This window comes from Prionailurus bengalensis, chromosome D4 (assembly GCF_016509475.1).
Source record: "Prionailurus bengalensis isolate Pbe53 chromosome D4, Fcat_Pben_1.1_paternal_pri, whole genome shotgun sequence".
In the NCBI taxonomy this organism is placed as follows: domain Eukaryota; kingdom Metazoa; phylum Chordata; class Mammalia; order Carnivora; family Felidae; genus Prionailurus; species Prionailurus bengalensis.
Genome location: NC_057359.1, coordinates 83,481,073 through 83,496,090, shown reverse-complemented (window position 1 = coordinate 83,496,090; position 15,018 = coordinate 83,481,073). Strand labels below are relative to the sequence as shown.

The window sequence follows — 15,018 nt, the reverse complement described above, 5'->3', positions numbered from 1 at the left end:
CAAAATGCTGGGTGGCGGCAAGATGCGGAACTGAGACGCAACGTGTGAAGGAGATGCCTTGTTCTCACGTCGGTTCCTGGGGCATCTGGATTGTTTCTGGTTCATTCCAGGGCCTGTGAACGGTGGCTGGCTGGATTTGCCACAGGAAGCGGGGGGCCAGGACCAAAAGACCCCATCAAAATGCAGTGAGAGTTCAAGCCACAAGGCACTGGATCATTTTCATTCAGCATCTCTATGGGTCTGTGCATAGTAGGTGCTCAGTAAACGACCACAGGGAAATGAATTCACCTGTAGCCCACACCACCACCCAGAGGGCTGGCACCCAGCGGGGATTCGGTAACATTTGCTCTTCTGTTTCATTCTGTCCCCAGTGCCCAGCACCAGTCCAGGCACAGAGTGGGACCCGGTAAATGTTGCCAATGAACAGCAATGGAAAGAATAACGCGTGACCAGATAAATCACTTAATTAGCTAATAAATTAATGAGGGATAATGACTCCCTGTCTGCTGGTCCGGATCACACAGTGTGAGACCTTCCTCCTGAGAAATAAAGGCTCTCCAGTAACCCGTAGTGGATAGGCAAAGGGTTTTTTTCTGGGTAATTAAATATCTCGATTGCTAACATTAGCACATCACAGTGACCATATGTCCTAGAATTTTCAGCACCGTGCAATTTCAAAGATGCCGCCCCGTAAGCCATTCAAGCATCCATGAACTTCTTACATACTAGCGACCAAAGAGCATCTTCCACACTGCCTCTCTTGTCCCCAAATGTCACTAAAATGCTTGTACAGACCACTGCCCTTTTGAGAGTTTGGAAACTGTGCTCATCATGTGCCTAAGCTCTAGATGGGTGATATCTGAAGGCCTGGGATGCCACAAAAGCATGTGCAAACCAAAGTTGTTAGCTTGAAGTACAAGTATTTTCTGTGCATTAGTTCCCAGATGCTGTGCTGTCACCACTAAGAGCGGGCAGCCCTCACCCTTGTCCCCAGCCTCTCCACAGAGAAAAATCCAGTCTTCATTTCCTCTTGGGTTAGCTGAGGAGGCTGGCATTTAAAACAAACACAAAAGGCCACTAAAATTCCTGGGGGAGATGAACGAAGGAAATGCATACACACTGAGTCAGGCACACCAAGTCTGCACTTGAGATGCTAGTGTAACTAAATCCGGCTGGACTCAGCCGGACCCGCCAAACGTATGGGGGGGCTCCCTCTTCCCCAGCTCCCTGTATGTCTGCCATGTGGTCCCCGGTGGTCCCGCAATCTGGGCACCCACCCTGGTGGCCTGCCAAGGCCACACCAGCTAGGGAATCACTTCCTCTTTCAACTCCCAACCCCCCGTTTTCTGGGCTGGGTGAACTGCAGGCTCTGCTCATTTGCTGCACAGCAGTGTCTGTGCCCAGAGGTGGCTTGGGAAGGTTAAACACCTCCCTTTCCCTAAGCAAACCCCAAAAGATATGTGCTCTGAGAAAAAGAAGTATGCCTGATAAAAAATGTAGCTTTAAGACGTGCACCCACTCAATCCAACCCAATGCTGCTCCTATACGGGCATCAAGAATGGCCCCTGCAGCGCCTGGGTGGCGCAGTCGGTTAAGCGTCCGACTTCAGCCAGGTCACGATCTCATGGTCCGTGAGTTCGAGCCCCGCGTCAGGCTCTGGGCTGATGGCTCGGAGCCTGGAGCCTGTTTCTGATTCTGTGTCTCCCTCTCTCTCTGCCCCTCCCCATTCATGCTCTGTCTCTCTCTGTCCCAAAAATAAATAAACGTTGAAAAAAAAAATTTAAAAAAAAAAAAAAAAGAATGGCCCCTGCAGAGAAGGAGCAAAGAAAAAGACCCCAATAACTCTGGGAGGTACAAGCCCTCTATAAGTGTAGGTTTCTCCCTTGGAATAATTTGAGCCTTTCTCTAAGAAACCTTTTCTGAACAGAGAAGGGTCAGTTGGACACAACTCAGCCCTTGTCTGTCCACTGGGAGAAGCAAAGTTTGCTAACAGGTTTAGTAACTTCACAAAGACACTCTTCAAGGATCCTGCCACTTGCTCACTTGAAACTTTCCATTCATTCAGTAAATACCCATTGAGCACCGACTACGTGCCAGGCCTAGTGCTGGGCACGGGGGATACAGTGGTGGTTCGCAGGTCAAGTCTTACCCTCATGGAGCTTACGTTCCAGTCTGGGAGGGAAACAACAAACACAGGAAATCAGGAAGGGGTAGGGGTGCCGAAGAAAAATAAGGCCAGGTCAGGGAAAGAGGAGTAAAGGAGCGAGGGACTCATTTTGACAGGATGGGGATAACAGGGTCACTTTGGAGAAGTGACTTTTGGGGTGTCCTCAATGAAGGCTAGGAGCAAGTCAGGGGAACACTGGGGGGGGGGGAGGGGGAGGATTTCAGGAAGAGGGGACAGAGGGCAGTATCTGCTTGACCCATCTGAGGAAAGGTTTAAGGAGGCCACATAGCTGGAACATAGCAAGCAAAAGAAACACTGCTGAGCATCGAGGCTCCAGAGGGAGCAGAGCCCCACTGCCCTTCCAATAAAGGCCAACCCCCCCCCCCAACCGCCAAGGTCCCGCAGGCCTCAGCAGTGTCTTTTCCCACCATTTGCTCCTTGCCACGTGCTGTTCCTTCCAGCTGCCTAGGAGGCCCTCTCCCAGGCCCTGGACCTGGCCACCAACTCACAGCCCACATGACAGGCACTTCCAGATGGCAGCCTCTGCCCTCTGACTCTGCAGACCAGACCCCGATGCGGCCGGCTTCCATCCAGCACACATGCTGATGGTAATTAACTAAGCACATATATCCTGGATTCCCAGTGTCTGTTTCTTCGTTCACACAGTGGGCATAATGATGACATCTACATCAGAGAACTGCTGGGAGGACCAAATGAGTTAATCCCCGTAAAGGGTGGGGCGCCTGGGTGGCTCAGTCAGCTAAGCATCCGACTTCGGCTCAGGTCACAGTCTCGTGGGCCGTGGGTTCGAGCCCCACGTTGGGCTCTGTGCTGACAGCTCAGAACCTGGAGCCTGTTTCGGATTCTGTGTCTCCCTCTCTCTCTGCCCCTCCCATGCTCATGCTCTCTCTCACTCTGCCTCTCAAAAATAAAATAAACGTTTAAAAAAAAAAATCCACGTAAAGGGTTAGAATGGAATGACGCATACAGTAGGTGCCAGGTCTATGGAAGGGGTCAAGAGCTGGGGAAGTGGCAGAGGTCTCTGATTTCACACTGCTGGGGGTCTGCCCACAGCCCACGACCCCATCCCGCAGCCCACCCACCCACTCACCCTGTGGTCTACCTGCCCTTCACCCCAGCCCTCTGAGACCTCCAGGCAAACCTCGCGTTTCCCTCAAGGCTGGCTCGGATGCCCTCCCTCCTGGAAAGGGTTCCTGCTTCCCCAGAGAACGAGCCCCAGAAAGATGCCTACTGCAGACGTTCACCAGCACCCAGAGGAGCTCGTGACACAACCTCTGTCCTTACCAGGTTGTTAGAGGCTGTGGGGTGGGGCCCTGAGAGGGTCTCTGGGACCCAGCTCCCAGAATAAGGCCTGACCCAGACATTGGGATGTATGACTCGAATCAATGAGTGAACGGACGGCCGCATACCAGCCGGCACAGGCGGGTCTGGTTAACCAGAGTCCATTCCACCCGCACAACTGTGCACGGGTCTGTGTTTCTGCATCGGACTCCTCGCCCACAGCCCAGGCTCAAGCACCATGACCAGAGCCTTGGCCTGAGAAGCAGGACAGCGTCCATGACCTTGGGAACTGGTCACAGTCTCTCGGGGCCTCAGTCTCCCCATCTGTAAAATGAGAGGCTTTCGTGCTTTTATTTTTAAGCATTGGAACCTTGTGAACATTTTTTCCACGTAACATAAAGTTGACCGTTCTGAAGTGACCAATTCGGTGGCGTTTAGCACATTCGCAGTGTTATGCAACCGCCACCTCTCTCTGGTTCGGAAACATTGTCATCACGCAAAAGGAAACCCTGTACCCATTAAGTGGTAGTTCCCCATGCTCCCCTCCCTCAGCCCCTGGTAACCACCAATCTGCTTTCTGTCCCCACATGGACTTATAGATTATGGATGTTTCATATGAGAATGTTTTCTTTTTTTTTTTTTCTTTTTAACGTTTATTTATTTTTGAGACAGAGAGAGACAGAGCATGAACAGGGGAGGGTCAGAGAGAGGGAGACAGAGAATCTGAAACAGGCTCCAGGCTCTGAGCTGTCAGCACAGAGCCCGATGCGGGGCTCGAACTCACCGACCATGAGATCATGACCTGAGCCGAGGTCGGACGCTTAACCGACTGAGCCACCCAGGCGCCCCGAGAATCTTTTCTTAAAATGACTCCTGTGCGAAGCCTCCTTATGTAAAACAGGTAATGGGGTTAGTGCTGTGGGAAGACAGGTCTGCCCTGCGCGACAACCCCCCCCCCCCCCCCACCGAGCTAGAGTCCCTCTCCCTTAGTGACCCTTCAGGGAAGGCTCTGATCCCAGACCCCTTTCTTTTCACAATTCTGGTTCTAACGTTGGATTTCTTTTTTTTTTTTTTTTTAACTTTTTTTGGAAGTTTATTCATTTTTGAGAGACAGAGGCAGAGCATGAGCAGAGGCGGGGCAGAGAGAGAGAGGGAGACACGGAATCCGAAGCGGGCTCCAGACTCTGAGCTGTCAGCACAGAGCCCGACGAGGGGCTCGAACTCAGGAACCTCGAGATCCTGACCTGGGCTGAGGTCAGACGCTTAACTGATGGAGTCACCCAGGCGTCCCTCTTTTTTTTTTTTTTTTTAATGTTTATTTATTCATTTTTTGAGGGGGAGGAGGGGCAGAGAGAGCTGGAAACAGAGAATCCCAAGCAGGCTCAGCACTGTCAGCGCAGAGCCCCACGCAGGGCTCGAAATCACAAACCGCGAGACGGTGACCTGAACCGAAATCAAGAGGGTGTCGTTTAACCGACTGAGCCACCCAGGCGCCCTAAAGTTGGATTTCTAAGGCAAGTCCCCCCTTCACCCTCCTCCCTGCCAAACAGTGTCCAAGAATCAAGGGCCTCAAGCCTGGTGCTACTGGCCCATTTTCCCAATGAGGGAGTAGAGGTGCAATATTCCAAGGTGGCTCCGGAGCCCACTGAGGCTCTCCCCTCCCCACACACAGCACGGCAGGGTCTCAGGTGTGAAGAGCGTTTGTGGCCCATGGAAGCTGCCTCAGGAGGGGCGGCCACTTCCGTGGGACAAGGACCCCCCCCCCCCTTTAGGGACAAGCCAGCCTGACAGAACCCCAAATGGCTTAGGAGGGAGCGCCAAACACGCACGGCCTCTCCCCGCCCCCACCCGGGGCCCGGGCCTCGCTGTGCGGACCCTCCGCGAGGGCTCCCTGCCCCCGGGCCCGGGGCTGTGACAGCCGCTTCTGTCAGCACAGACCTCTGATGGGGCCCGACGCTGTGTAAATAATTAACAAAACATCTGCCTTGCTTAATAACACACTGTGGCTGACACAGCTCTCGGGGCCTCCCGAGACCCTCCGACTCCAAGAGGACGCGTCAAAACCTTATAAGGCTCCCTTTCCGAGCCTCGTGGGGGGGCGGACGGAGGGCAGCACAAGACACTGACTTCTACACGTTTTCCTGGGCCGCCCAGAGCACCCGGACTTAAAGCCCGCCTCGGTCCAAACCGCGCGTCTCTTCCCGGTCTATTTTGAGGGTCATGATCACGGGGAAGTGCTTCAGCGGCCCCTGACACTGCTTTCAGCCTCACTTAGGGCCTCAGTAGGCAGGGGCGCTGAAAATGCTCCGGACAGAGAAACAACCTTCCTGGCCCAGTGACCCCGGCCCGGTGACCCTAGGAAACAACTAGTTTCCTCACCTCCCATAAAATCTCGGGGCAGCACTTCTGGGGTGCCACCCATGTGCTGAGGGGTTTATATCCATTGTTTCCTGTAGTTCTTCCCTCAAACGTTATGAGGTTCTGATATTGTCTCTGTTCCCCAGTTGGGGAAACTGAGGCTCCGGGAGGTGAATGGCTTGCTCTGGGACTCCCACCTCGCTCCATTTGGTGCCAAAGCTCAAGTCCCTAATGTGATCGTGGGTTAGTGCCTTCCCCTCCTTGGGCCCCAGTCTTCATTCTGTAAAGTGGGCGTGTGGTTCTTCTCTGGACTGCTCTGGACTCACCAGAGCTGAAGGTCACTTGCAAGGCAACGGGTACCCCTTTGCACGTCTCTTCCTGACAACTCCCAGTTTCAAAGACTTTGGGGACAACAAGGAACAAGGCAGGGCAGACCTCGGGGAGAGGGGTGGTGGACAAATTCCAAGTCTGCCACTCACCTGCAGTGACAAGGGCTCTGAGGGACCAACCCCATATCCTCAACTACAACTTGGGGGCTTTGGGGAGCTCTCCTCTAAGGCGCCAGCTCCGTTTCTCAAGGTCAAGCACCGCCCCACCCCCAGCCTAATTTTGAAGTGTGGGGCTTCAACAACTCGAGGAAATGCAGAACCGCAGGCTCTCAATGGCAGCTTCCCTCCCCCTTCCCCTGCAGAAATTCCTTCACACTCTATGGAATTCCTACATAAAGCCCCTTTTTCTTTTCTATGAGGTCACCATCACACAGATGTCTAAGAGAAAGAAAGATCGGCTCCATGCGGATCAAGGCAGTTGGAACTGAATGCATTTCAGATCCCGACTGCACCACCTTTCAATTCGGCTGGCCCCTCGCTCGTCCGTCCCCCAGAATCCAGCCAAAGCAACCAGTTGGGTTTGGGGTGCGGTGATCCTGCTCGTGGATGCCAAGAGACCCAGCCAGAAGACCGGGCCTTTGCCACCAGACCACCCGAGCAGTCGTCTGTGGAAAAATCCAGAATTGGAGACAACACAGCAGAGGCTGTATATGTGGGTCTGTTTCCACACAAGCAAGTCCGTTGGAAGGACAGATGTCAAACTGCTAGATCACACTCCACGTTCAAGTTCCCAAATTGAACGTCACAGGAAATTACACCACCAACTGATTTGCCCCAATGTCCGCTCCTGTCTGGAAGCTGAGTCTGAGAAGGCTGTTGGTTTAATTCAGTCTGGGCCAAAGGAAGAGACTGCGAGTATGTCACCCAGCTCAGACAAGAATGGGCGAAGCCACTGACCTGATTTTTTTCTTTTTAAAATAAAAATATTTTCGGGGCACATGGCTGGCTCAGTCGGTAGAACATCTGACTCTTGATCTCGGGGTCGTGAGTTCAAGCTCCACAATGGGCATACGGCTTAGCTTAAAAAAATACAAGTCTAAAAAAAAAATAAACATAAAACATAAAACCTTTTCTCCAAAGGCCATCTTGTCACTACCCAAAAGTCAGACATTAGAAGATGGTCACACACCAAAAAGCCACTGAAGATCTTTGGCCAATCCTGGTCATCATCTACCACCCACGCATTTCGAAGCCATTTCCCAGACCCCCCCGGGAGGTGCTTAGACCACCCCAGATGACGCCCCACACACATGCCAGGAGCAGCCTTGCTCCCCAAAGCTCCACATTCTGGTCACCAGCACTCTGGCAACCATCCGAAGTGATGGCCAAAAGAAAGGCCCGTGGTATGTGCACACCGCTTCCTAAGAATGACATCAGCAAAAATAAATAAATAAATAAATAAATAAAGATAAAAATGTAGGAACAAGGACTATTTTTACCTCCCCAAATCGCAGGCCAGACGGGAGAGAAATCCATCAATGCCAGAAATGTGGCTGAGCCTTCGCACAAGATCTATTATTTCACACCTTAAATTAACGCATCTCAAAGCAATTTGCAAATGTTCATCAATGTGCAGAACACGCTCAGAAGGGAGAGGAATGCCTTTTCCTTCCCAACATCAAAGGACACTTGCAGGGGCCCCACACACCCCAAGCGGCACAGGTCCGCACGCACAACATTCCTTTCAAGAACAGCATAGTATAAACCGTGATAAAAAGGAAAACGAACAAGGAAGAGAGACAGGCACGGGGCTAAAATGGCAAGTGACAAGCAGCCTACATGGAAATGATCCTGTTGTCAGGTATTCAGCATTGGGAGTCGGGGCCCTGGGGGTAACGCGCCATCACTGGGGGTCCAGCACTGGGCTCTGCCTGAGGGCAGTGCCCCAGCTTGCTCCCTCCCCACGCAGGCCCAGAGATGCCAACCCATGTTTAATCTCGGATGACTCACCAGGGTCCTCCACTCCCCACCCGCTAACTCCCTTGCTTGGTCTGACCCGAGAAGAGGAAGGGAATATTCTTCTCTTTTCGACAATTGTTTTGACACTTCCCTTCTGAAACCAATCTTTGGCACTTCATGAGCAAAGAAAAAAATGTGAACTGTAGACCTTTCTCTCTGACAGTCCTGGCCCTGGGCGTGGGTCATCCACAGCAGAAGGGCAAGAGTGGACAAGGAAGGAGGGCAGCACCTTCAGGAAGCCCTGTCCCGGAAGGCTGGAGCCGGCCGACGAACCCAGCCCTGAAGGAACCTGGAAGACAGTGACCATTACTTTCCAGGTCCAGTGGGAAGACTGCTGGCTCTGCTCAGACCAGCCTGAATTCAACTCCAGGGTCAACCGCACGGCAGTCCACGATCCTCGGCACGTTATTTAATCTGTGTCCCCAGTTTCCTGTAAAATGGGCATCAAGATAGTTCCCATCTAAGGGTGCCTGGGTGGCCCCGTCGATTGTGGGTCCAACTCTTGATTTCAGCTGAGGTCATGATCCCAGCGTCGTGGGATTGAGCCTTGTGTTGTCAGGCTGCATGCTGAGCGTGGAGCCTGCCTAAGATTCTCTACGCCTCTCCCTCTGCCCCTTCCCTGTGTTCTCTCTCTCTCTCTTTCTCTCTCTCTCTCTCAAAAAAAAAAAAAAAGTTTTAAGTATTCAAATAGTTCCTATCTCATAGTGTTGCTGAGTGGATTGAGGGAAATAAGCCTAAAGCTTTCAGTATCGTGCCTGGCACACAGGAGACCCTCAATAAATGGTGGCCCCTAATTGTAGCGCTACCTACAGAAAATTATGCACATCGTTTCATCTCTTTGAGCCTCAGTTACCCATCTGTAAAATGGAGATAATAACCCCCTACATCCTCATGAAGGTTAAATGAATAGATGTGTGAAAACACCGAGCACCCCGTCCGCGCACCTTCAGAGGACAGGCCTGAAGTCAGGCAGGTGACAGGATCCTGCCTCCACCTCCTTTCAGCAGTCCCAGGACACAGGCTCGACCTCTCTGTGGCACAACTGTGATCAGGGCACCGTAGGGGGCTCCATGAGCATGGCTTCCTTTCCCCCTTCCCTGCCCCTTCCTTGCTCGGAGCCACTGGAAACGCCACCGGGCAAAACCAGGAGCTTTGATTCTTCAAACCCTCTTGAAACCCCAAGCCCAGACCAACCTGGGCCACCGCTTCAGTCTGAGACTTTGTTTTGTGAGGACAGAAACTACTTTTTAGTCATTTCCGAAGCAGACTGGGACGGCAGTGGCTGACAAACCACAGGGACCATTTTAAATCCTGGGCCTTTTCTTCTGGGAAGTTAGGCAAGAACCTTCCCAAATGTTTGCCCGTGGGGCTCTCTGCCAGGGAGTGACTCATCTACAGCTCCCCACAGGCATATTTTATTTGGGGGTGGGGGATGGAGGGAGGGCCTGGCCTTGAGGGGAGAAGGAGAGGCAGCATTTCCAGCAAACCCAGAAGGTGTTTTCTTCGTTTTTTGGGGGTTTTTTTTTTAGGACAAAAAAGAAAAAGAATGTGGGTCTTTTTGTTTCCTTCCAGGTTTTGTTTGCTAAAAGAGACGTCCAAAGTTCACTCTGTAAGCTGCTGCTTGGGGAACGGGGCGCTTCCAGCCGGCTCTACATCCCTTTCAATGAAATTCTTCTTCCATTAACACCACGGATTTTTAAATGTGCCTCCAAGATTTGCCTGCGCACGACATTTTCCCCTCAGAGAGGCAAGCTGAGTTCTGAAAACGCAGGGGAACTAGGGCGCTCCGGAGTTTCCGAAGTTGGCCTTGAAGCAATTGAGACCTTCAACTGCAGAGATTTTCAACATTTCTAAAGCCCCCCCCCCAAAAGCCGTCCCTCAAAGCTGCAGGACAGACCTTGGAAACCAGCATCCCCAGCGTGCTGTGCTGTTTCTTACTGTCTTGGGGACTCACGCTTGGAGCCCAGGCTCAACAAATGCATCAACTGGACGAGTATTCATCTACTTAGCAGAGTAAGCAGAGACAGAGAGACCCCCGGATACACAGACTAGTATCCTGGGACCCCTAGTCTCCCCAGGGTCAGGCCCCCCAGGCACAGGGGAAAGGTTAAAATCTGCCAGGGCCGGAGAGGGGCGAGAACAAAGCCAGGAGACCCAGAAAGAGTATTTAGGAAGAAGTGAACACAAGTCCTCCGACACCAGGCCAAGTAGCTCTGCCAGACCCACCATAGCGCCAGCCCAGCCTGGGCACCCGGGGGCCCCATGCAGGGTCCCGACAGCGGGCCCCACCAAACGCCTGGCTCTGAGGCTTCCCTCTCTGCCAGGCCCAGCCTGGCTCCACCGGTCTGACCGCTGGCCCTCATTCACCACACAAGGCCCAGCACCCACCAGGTGCCCACCCCTGGCCTACTTCTCTCTCCATGGGCTCCCTGGCATCGGGGCCAGGGGCTGACGCATCATGCAAAACGCCCTGTGGGTGCCAAGGGGGGCCCTCGGCCTCCATAATAAACACACTCCCACACTCCCGGACACAAAATACACATCCGCACGCACGTCTGTACACTTTAGTCCTCAAAGGCTCACAAATGCACACAGAAACCACTTGTGAACGCTCACACACGTGCGCGCACGTACTCCCCGAACCCACACAACTCCTTCACAAAAATGGGATCCCACGTGAAGCGCTTGGCACACTCCTTGGCAAACAGTAAACAATAAACGTCCAAAAGGGAGCCACGCGCGCGTCCCCCGCACTCCTTCACCGCAAACCCCACCACCCAGACCCTCCGCCGTGCACGCGCACACTCGGGCGCACACCCCGAGGGGCAGACGGACACACGCCGCCCACGCACGCTCGGACGCACGGCCGCCGACACACTCGGGCTCTCGCGTACACTCGAGTCCCGGCCTCCCGCGTACACCCCCGCCCGCCGTCCCCCGCCGAGTCGCGGCCGCGCGCGCGAGCACGCGCACCCCTCTCGGCCCGGCTGCGGGTGACTGCCCCGCCGCCCGGCCCCCGCCCCTTCCCCGGCCCGATCCCGCCGGGCCCCGGCCCCAGGCCACTCACCGGCGCGCGGGCGGCTCGGCTGCCGGCGGGAAGAGCGGCGCGCGGCCCGGCGGGCGGCCGGCCGGAGCGGAGGGTCCCACACGAGTCGGCGGCGCCGCGGCCGCACGCCCGTCCGCTCGGTTCCGCCGCCGCCTGCGCGGGCCCGCGCGCGCTCCCGCCCCTCCCCACCGCGGGGCCGCGCCGCCCCCTGCGCTCGTGCGCGCTGCCGCCACGCTGGCCCGGGGGGCGCCCCGCGGCTACCGCCCGGCGCCGGGACCGCTCCGCGCCCCCGAGCCGTTTGGACCCCGGGTGGTCCGCTCGGCCGAGCCGCACCCCGCGCCCTACTTCGAAGATGGGGAAACTGAGGCCCAAACTCTCACAGCGAGTCAGGCCCAGCAGACTCCCCTCCACCCCTCCTCGGGTTCTAGACGTTTAGGATTAGGGTCCGCGATCAGAGGACTCGTGGACCCCTCCCATCCATTCTTGTGTACCCATCACCTAACGTTGCTCCCTTCACGGCCCTGGGCATACTGGCCAGTCAACCAGCGCTTATTGTGCGCCTACTGCATGTAGGCACTGAGGTAGGCTCCAAGGATATCTTGATGTGGCAAAGGTGCTGCTCCCTGCCCTCAAAGTGCCAACATCTCCTCATCTGGAGCTCCCCACTTCCTGTGGACCCCAGGACTAGTAAGAGTCAATGTGCAGAGCTTTCTAGGAGAAGGCTCTACTAACGAATGCTTAGGAGACAGAGTCTCCATGGGGCCTCAAAGGTTGCTGCTCAGTTCCCTGCCTCACTTCCTAAGGGAACCCGTCTCCCCCACCCCACCCCCCATCCCCAGAGGGGACGCTTCTAGCTTACACGGTTCCTGTTTCCACACTGGCTGCTTCTCCTCCACATGCAAAACTGTGCTATGTTCCCGAGGAGGACTGGAACCAGGGACTGACACTGACTGCCTGACTACTGTCCAGCTTGGTCACAACACCGTGCTGGGCACAGAGAGGATACCCCAGTATTGCACCTGGCTGTGATCTGTAACAACAATGATACCAACCGAGTACCCACTGTGTGCCAGTCTTACGACCGCACCGCCATTCTGTGAAGGAGGCATGAGGCTGCTTTCGTGTCCATTTTACAGAAGGGATACATGAGGTTTAGAATAGAGGCTGGAAGAAACAAATTCTCTTGCTTAAAGTCACCCAGATGGTAAGCGGTTGAACAGGTAGCTGGGCCACAGATTGTCTAATTCCAGTGCCTGCTAATCTAGGCAATCCTACCGCATGAACAACATAGCCCTGGGCTGCCGGTATAAGGGAGGACAGATGGGGAGGCAGCTGGCCCAGAGGACCCAGCTCAGTCCCAGCCCTTCCACAAACCAGCAGGAGCAGAGTGGATCATTCGGCACATTTGTTAGCCGTTTAGTAGGGGACTCATTTACAACCTCACTTCACATGATATACGTGACAATAAATACCAGGTAGATCGAAGAGATAACTATAAGCAATAACATTGCAAAAAGTAATAGAAATAAATAGAAGTTCTGAGACAATGTGTTGCATGCAGGGTTACTAGCAGATCAGTGGTATTGACCACATCCACTCAGCAAACAGTAATTGCTTCATTCAATCACCCGACGCCTATCTCTGCACACCTGATACCGGTCAGGTACTATTCTAGGCCCTGGGATATGCTTGGGAACAAAATACAGCCCTGACTCTCCTGGGGCTTCAATCTGGAGGGTGGGGCGTGGGGAGAAGAAATTGCTAATATGCATGGTGTGGTTAATAAGTTTGGTGGAGAAAATAAAATAGGAAAGGGCTAGGAGAGCTCAGGGGTGCTTTTTCATAGAAGGTGCTGGAAGAAGGCCTCTCTGATGAAGTGATACTTGAGCAGAGGGGAGGTGATGAGAGGTCTTCTGTATGTAGGACAGGCCCAAGGTTCCAAGAACAGTCCTGGTAGGCTACAGGACAACCTGAAATTTCCCTTGGAAGGAAACTTTGAGAGCAGTGTCAGACCGCCAGGAAGAGAAGCCCTGGTGTAGGATTTTGCAGTTTGCAAAGCCCTACCCCAGCCTCGTGGAGCCCCTTTAACAGGTACTCCTAATATCCTCATTTTCTAGTTAGGAAACTGAGGCTCAGAGAGGCCAAGCAGCATGCCCCAGGTCACACAGCACGCAGCCAGCTGCAATCAGCAGAGATGGTTCACACCTCCCGCGAGCTGACGCCAATGCAGAGTGTTAGGGGGATAAAGAAGGCTTGTGCACCTCCCCGCCCCCTTCCTGCCCTCTTGGACTATAATTCAGGAGCTGGCAGGGTGGAGCATTCACTGTTTTCCCGGCCTTTCTCCTCCTCACCCATTTCCTTCCCTCTGGCATGGTCCCAGCCCCAGGTGGATACGCTGAGGGCAAAAAAAAGCAGGTCAAATTCAGCCCAGAGACCCTCCAGGTTCCCTGCACTCCCCCCACTATGTTGGCCAGGGTAGGGGGTAGAGGGAAATGGGTGCAACCTGAGCCCCATTCAACTTTTGTTTTTAACTCAAAGGATTTTTCAGCGAGTCCCCAAATGAGTCACCGTGAAGAGGTGCTTCGCAAAATGACTCCCAGAATTAGAATCAGCATCTCCCTGCGCACGCTGCCTGACACCTCCTCCCACGGTGGCATTTGTGAATCTAGTCTGGGAGAAAGCCTCTCTCTGTTCACCCCCGAGAGTTTCAGGATTAAGCCCATGTCGTTTCATTATTTCTCTGCATTAGGGGAAGAGAAGCTACCATTGCTGGCCCCTTCTCCACACCCAGCTCTGCATGAGGCATTTCATTCTCCCAGCGTGCCTCGAGATGGGGGCCGTGCTCTCTGTTTTACAGATGAAGAAACTGAGGCTCAGGGTAATAGAGTGGTTTGAACACAGCCAGGATTTGAACCCGGGTTTGCTGTTGTTGTCAGTATTTGGGGAGGGAGCAGTGGGGGACGAGAGAAGGCCTGAGAGACTAGAATCAGAACCAGGCCCTTTGGACACAAGGTCGTCTTGCCGGGTTCCCAACGATGGGAATTTTTGGTGGGGGGACAATCTCGGTTTTCCCAGGAAGTCTCAACTCTGCTTATTGTCTGGACGAGATTACTGTTAACAGCATCCCTTTTCAGTCCAAGAAAGTCTCGGTTCGGGTGATCGACGTTAGGGTCACCTGGTTGTATGCAAACGTCACTGCATTGGGGGTTTCAGTTTTTACATTATATGCGGTGCAAAATGGGGGCCCCTTGTCTGCGGGGCCTTGTCCACATCCTGATGACTGCACTTCCAACCGAGAGTTCATGGAACTTTCTAGGAGTAGCAAAACCCAGCTGGCTGGGGAAGGAGTCAGGGCTGTGTGTCAGGACTCTGTCCCACCCCAGCTCTGCCACTTACTCCCTGTGTGACCCTGGGCCAGTTTCCCAGCTGGCAAAGTGAAGGGCGGATCTCCAAAAGCCCTGTCAACTTTGACCTTCTAGGGTTTCCCATTGCCCGGTGCATGCTGGGAAACCAACTAACAATTTTGGTAAGGACCAGGAATGCAGGGAGCCTCCTTCCCTTCCAGGCCATCATACGGTTCACTTTTTTTTAAACAACGTACCTCATTTTTAGCTATTTTAAGTTTTAAAATAGTGTTCTAATTTATTTTTTGAATAGCTAATACCCACAGCTCGAAATTCAAAAGGTGCCGGAAAGGTACGCGGTGAATTCCCCTCCAGCTACCTCCTTCTTTTCCCTGGAAGTAACCAGTATTGCCAAACACACTCTGTTCCCAGGCAGTGTGTTTTGTGTGGTTG

General features: G+C 53.7%; 1 protein-coding gene across 1 annotated transcript in view; it reads right to left on the bottom strand.

Moving 5' to 3' along the window:
• Positions 1–11,405, bottom strand: part of NEK6 (NIMA related kinase 6) — an 86,403-nt gene extending 74,998 nt beyond the window's left edge. Inside the window, exon 1 of the mRNA XM_043566893.1 lies at positions 11,243–11,405. The gene's annotated coding sequence lies outside the window, so the exon portion shown is untranslated. The remainder of the gene's footprint in view (positions 1–11,242) is intronic.
• Between the last annotated feature and the right edge of the window lie 3,613 nt (positions 11,406–15,018).